We start from the raw sequence: 6,000 nt of genomic DNA, 5'->3' as shown, positions 1-6,000 counted from the left end.
CGGGCCGACGGTCTGTGTCTGGTTTCGACTTTTGACCGCCACCGACCCTCCGGCCGCGGCGCGCGGGGTTGGCTCAGGTGTTCCGAACTCGGGTGACGCGTCCGAAACGTCGCACTCGCCGCGAGGGGCGGGGATGGAGGCTGACGCTCCCCGTCGCTCTCGCACGGCCCCGGCGGTGGCAGCCAGAGGGGCGCTGCACAGTGGGCCAGAAGACCGGTGGAGGCGGCCAAAACTCAGGACGCGTTTTGAGCTCCAGAGTCGCTAAATGGGACTCGAACCGAACGTGTGACCCCACCAATGGATTCCTCGTTCGGAGAGCAATCCATTGGTGGGGTCACACGTCCGGTTCGAGTCCCATTCAGCGACTCTGGAGCTCAAAACGCGTCTAGAGTTTTGCCCGCCTCCACCGGTCTTCTGGCCCACTGTGCGCTGGCTGCGTCTGGCGCCCCCACACGTTCGGCGGCAAAGAGCCTCCCCCTCCTGGCGACCTGACGGCGTGTCACCCCACGGCACGAAGATGAAAGGCTTTGACCGCTTTCCGGAAGCTCGAAAGCTCGAAAGCCGAATGCTTCCGAAGCGCTTCCGAAGCCGAAGGCCCACTGAAAGCGTCGGGCGGTTGGGGGCGTGGCCGCGTGGCGTGGACCAGCGCGTTCATTCCGGGCAGCGCGCTGTCTCCCTCGCACCCACGGGGTGCGTTAAGCGGGCGTGCGAGAGAGACAGAGAGCCCGTTGGCGGCGTGGGAGCAGGCGGCACCTTTTGAGGACCGTTTGTGTACCGGCCGGGCCGACCTGGCCGACCGACCCCGCGATGCGACGCGCCGTGGGCGTGAGCGCGCAGCTGAGCCGACACAGTGTAGCAGCGGACTGACTCCGAGAGTCGTTTTCGTCGCTCTGTCTCTCTCGCGCCCACGAGGCCTCCGGCGTAGGTGCGAGCGAGACGGAGCGACGACTCTCGGAATGAGTCTGCAGCGCAGCAGCGAGGAAGACGCGGGATTCCTTTTCAATTACAACGGCTTTGCCGTGTGGGCGCCCCCCCCCCCCGCGAGGACGGCGAACACAGCGGTGGCGGATCATTCAAATATTCCGGTGCCAAAAACATTCGACGGCGGAATAACTCGGAAAATGATAAAAACGCGGTTCGGTGCCGCCGAGGCCGGGGCGGGGAGGGGGCCATATGAGAGCGAGAGAGAGGGGGGGGATGCTCTTCAGGAATATGTAATTGAATTTGCATAGGGATGCGGCGAGAGGTGCGAAAACGGGCAGAAAGGAGCCGGGAAACGACGCCAACCCTCGGGAGACCTGCCCCCCCCCCCCTCGGCCGCGTCCTTCGCGCCCCTTTCGCTCGCTCAAAGATTTCCATACCTTTTACGAGGGCCGGCAAGACGGCCCGTGTGTGTGTGTGTGTGTGTGTGTGTGTGTGTGTGTGTGTGTGTGTGTCACCGTCGGCGGTGCATGGCGTGCGCGTGTGTGTGGACCGCTTGGTAATCACCTCTTGATTAGCCGTTACGAAACCAAAAGCCCCGCCGCCAAAGCAGGTAGAAATATGTCTTTCTTCTTCTTCTTCTTCTTCTTCTTCTTCTTCTTCTTCTTCTTCTTCTTCTTCTTCTTCTTCTTCTTCTTCTTCTTCTTCTTCCTCCTCCTCCTCCTCCTTCGTCGCATGCATGGCGTGCCGCACAATTGATTCAACGGGGTCCGCATGCTCCGCGCGGTGCCGCGCACAGTGTGCCGCGCTGCTCCGCCCTCGACGCATCCTTGCCGTTGCCGCCATCCTTGCTCAGGTGCCCCGTCCATTGTGTGGCTGCGCGTTGCTGCTGCAGGAGAAGGCTGTGCTGGCGGTGCTGGCGGTGCGTGACTGCATGTCGCCGGCCGCGCCGCTCAAAAGGCGTCGCCGTGGACACGGGTATTTAAGGGTGGAGGCCAACCCGAGGCAAGCCGCCGCCATGCCAGGGTGTATGTCGTTTGTCCGACCTTATTTTTTCCGACCTGTCCAAATTTCACTTGCCCGTGAATCGGCTGAAAATTTTGTCCGGCCTCCGTTTTGTCCGCCCACTGACACCGCCACGCGGTCAGGCTGCAGCTAGAGAGCAACTCGGCGGCGCTCAATTGATCTAAACACCCGCGGCTCACTCTCTATGTCAATCAAGACTGGATGCAGGACAATCTAAAGACATTTTAACACAAAATGTATTCAGAGTAACAGAAGAAAAATGAACACTAAAGAAAATTTCAGCGAAAGAGGGCACCCCGGCGAACCGGCCCTCTTCCCCGCTGGCTTGGTGGACCAGTGGTTCCCCCATCTCATCACAGGAGCAACCTCAGAGTTAAACCGCAGTGGCCCCGTCATTGGTCACGTCATCTGTGATGTGGAGGAGTCCTCTCATAGTAGGCCAGGCTGCCACCTTTCGCAGTAGTCGGGTTTCGTTCCCGGCCCCCTTCCCACTCAGGGGCCATGCTACTGGTACTCAGGAGTCTGCGTCACCCTGCCCAGCAGCGGAACCACTGGGCTATGAGAGGCACACTGGACGCCGCCCGATTTTGTATACTTGAACCGCCTTCTTGCGATGCAAGCTTGGTCAAAATATTCTTTACGGTGGGAATCGAACCCCGGACCCCGCAGTCGGGACCCGACGCCTCTGCGCTCTCGGCCACCACGGCCCATGGGTGATGATGTGCGAAGGGGAACATTTGAGGCCGCTGGTCCGAACCGTATAGTCAGACAAAAAGAGCGGGAAGCTAGTATTCGATCGCTCGATCCGAGTATAGGAATCAGAGATCTCAACACCTTCGGCCACCGTGGCTCGCCGGGTAAGCCAAGTGGCGCAGCGGGCCCAAACCGCACCGGGAAAGCCACTCCTAAAATGTAAAAGATTGCAGGGAGTCGAACCCCAGCCCCTGAAGTGGCGGATCAACGCCTCTGCGCGCTCAGCCGCCGCTGTTTCAGAAAAGTACGTCGATAGTCCCACTACTGGCTTCACACTGTGGCATCCCGAGGAAATCATGATCACGCGCAGGGGCTAGGGTTCGACTCCCAGCAATTCTTTGTACATTTTAGGAGTGGCTTTCCCAATGCGGTTTGGACCCGTTGCGCCACTCGGCTCACCCGGTGCGGGTGAGCAGTGCCGGGGTGTGCAGTGCGCCCCCGCACTGCACGCCGCCGCACCGCTTGCGCGGCTTGCGCCCTCTAAACGTTGTAAGTTTTTACCTGGCGGTCCCCATCCCCATCATCTCGACTAAGTCCCGGGGATTACGCGCCACGAACTGCGGGGGTTGTTCTTGCTTCGGCCGCCTCGCCCTCCCGGTGGGGCTCCGTGGGGCTCCGTGGGGCTCCGTGGGGCTCCGTGGGCCCGGGGCGGTGCCTTTGTAGTGCAGGCTCCTCACACGCGCCGCCCCGCCAGCCGCGTGCGGCCAGTCCCCGAAAACGAAGGAGGAGAGAGAGAGAGAGAGAGAGAGAGAGAGAGAGAGAGAGAGAGCGCATCAAAGAGGCCGCCGACTCAACAAATTATAATGTTTTAAATCAATGCACCCGCCACTTTGATAGGGTTAGGATTTTCGGGGAGCTGCCGGGGACACTGCTTTTGAACCTACTCGGCGAGGACGAGGGTCTTTAGGCCCTGCGGGCCGCGGGATGAGGATGCAGGTTTCATCCCAACGGACATTCCCACACAGTCAGACCGAACCGGCCGGTTGGTTGGTTTTACGGGCGCCTTACGTGTTACGTGCGTTTATGGACGTTGCCTAACGAGTCACGCGGAAATGTCATCGAGCTGATCCTGGAGGACATGGAGCGCGTCAAGCGCGTCGAGCGCGTCGAGCGAGCGGCCCGACACAACGCAGAGAGGCATAAATACTGCGAGGTGACGCGGGCGTTACGCAAGGGTCACGCCTCGCCCTTAGCACTGTCTGTCTGTCTGTCTGTCTGTCTGTCTGTCTGTCTGTCTGTCTGTCTGTCTCTCTGTCCGTCAGTCAGCCTGTCTGTCTGTCCGCCCGTCCGGTCCGCTGGGCGCCGTTCAGTGCCTATGTCCGGTAGCGCCCCCTTTAGTACGCGGTCTGGCTGGTCCGTCACACACACACACACACACACACACACACACACACACACACACACACACACACACACACACACACACACACACACACACACACACACAAAGAAAAAAATAGGTCAGCAGTGTACCAGCGCTCTGCGAATAATGAAAACGGCGCGCTCAGGGCTCGCTATCCGCACGACGGAACTGCGAATAGCGAGCCGGGTCCGTCACGCACGCCCCGATCGCGTTAATTAATCTCACCTCAAGGGAATTACAGTGTGTTTCGCACGGCGGAGGACAAAGGGGGCAAGGGGCCCGCAGCCTGGAGGTCACTCGCCAAGGAATTTAGAGCACGGCGTCGATGAAAGGGACACTAGAAAAGAAAGTGGCCCTGACTGCATTGGCTGCCTTTGGCCGCCTTTGGCGCGGTGTGGCGGTCTGGTTGGATATCGCCCATCGCATAGCGGTATACGTTCGAAAATAACAAGTCGGACGTTTGAATGAGCCGTCCACTCACTGCGAGAGAAAAAATCGTTGGAAAAATTGGAAAGTACACAAAACAACTTTATTTGTGGAGTTTTATCACGAACTTATTATTGACTTTGCTGTGACCGCCATCTCCATAATTTGGACGCTTTCCCGTGTTTAGCACAACGTGACTGAACTAAACTCTCACCGTTTACGCTTGCTGGAATGAATAAACCGTGGTGGTCGCGGTCCCACAGTGTGTCCCACAGTGTGTCCCACAGGCGCCTTGCCTGATTTTCCACCCGAATTAATCGATGCTGCATGTTAAGACACATGTTCCCGGACACCTCTCCGGTCGGCCGGCCCGGCCGGTCGTTCGCCCGGGTCGGCTGCTTTCTGATGTTTTTGACGTTTCTGTCGTCCCCGAAATTACCCGCCCAGGGCGCGGCGGCGGTGCGGCTCGCGTTACGAAAGGACCCTATTAGACCAATCGGCGCCTCTCATTTCGACGCCGCCGGCCCTGATTGGTCCACTGGCAGGCCGTCTCTCTCGCTCTCGCGGCACGGCCCCGGAGGGTGCGAAGGAGACGTGGCCACTATGTTCGGAATCGTCAGACTGCAGAGCTACTGTTGTTGTTGTTGTTGTTGTTGTTGTTGTTGTTGTTGTTGTTCTGGTTAGTGCTGCACCCGACACAGCACAGCAGCCTTGGAGCAGCAGGGCCACCGATGGATGCGAATGACCTGGTATAGCGTTGCTTCTATCGAAAATACACTACTCAGTACGTGTACGACGACAGTATCCCAGCACGCCTTGAGCCAGAAGACCGGTGGAGGCGGCAATTATTCTAGACGCTTTTTGAGCTCCAGGGTCGCTAAACAGGACTCGAACCGAACGTGTGACCCCACCAATGGATTCCTCATTCGGAGAGCTACCCATTGGTGGGGTCACACGTTCGGTTCGAGTCCCATTTAGCGACTCTGGACTGGAGCTCAAAACGGGTCTATAGAATTTTTGCCGCCTCCACCGGTCTTCTGGCCCACTGTGCAGCAGTACCTGCCATCGGCACTGTATTTGCTGTGTACCCAGGTGCTATTTGCCCTTGAAATGCGCGCGGCAGATGCGGTAGTGTGTGGTGGCGCTGGTGACGCCGGCGCCCTCTCGTGTGTGTGTGTGTGTGTGTGTGTGTGTGTGTGTGTGACACTCTGCGTTTGTGTTGGTGACATTGACGAGGGCCCGAAGGTAGGCCGAAGGTGATCGCTGTCAGGCGCGCCCCGGCAGCCAACGGCAGCCCCGCCCCCGATGACGTCACACCGATAGCACAATCATCATCGCCCGCCACCTACGCCTGTTGTACTGCTCCCTTCCGCAACCCGACCGACAGACACAATCAACAACGCGTCACAATTCTTTTCTTTTTCAAATTTTGTTTTTGTTCGCTGATCAATGTCCGCCGAAGACAAACAAAAGGAGAGAGCGCTGCGCGAAAGGGCACAGCCCTGGCACAG

This window comes from Thrips palmi, unplaced genomic scaffold, assembly GCF_012932325.1.
Source record: "Thrips palmi isolate BJ-2018 unplaced genomic scaffold, TpBJ-2018v1 HiC_scaffold_18, whole genome shotgun sequence".
Classification (NCBI taxonomy): Eukaryota; Metazoa; Arthropoda; class Insecta; order Thysanoptera; family Thripidae; genus Thrips; species Thrips palmi.
This window is presented reverse-complemented; position numbering follows the sequence as displayed.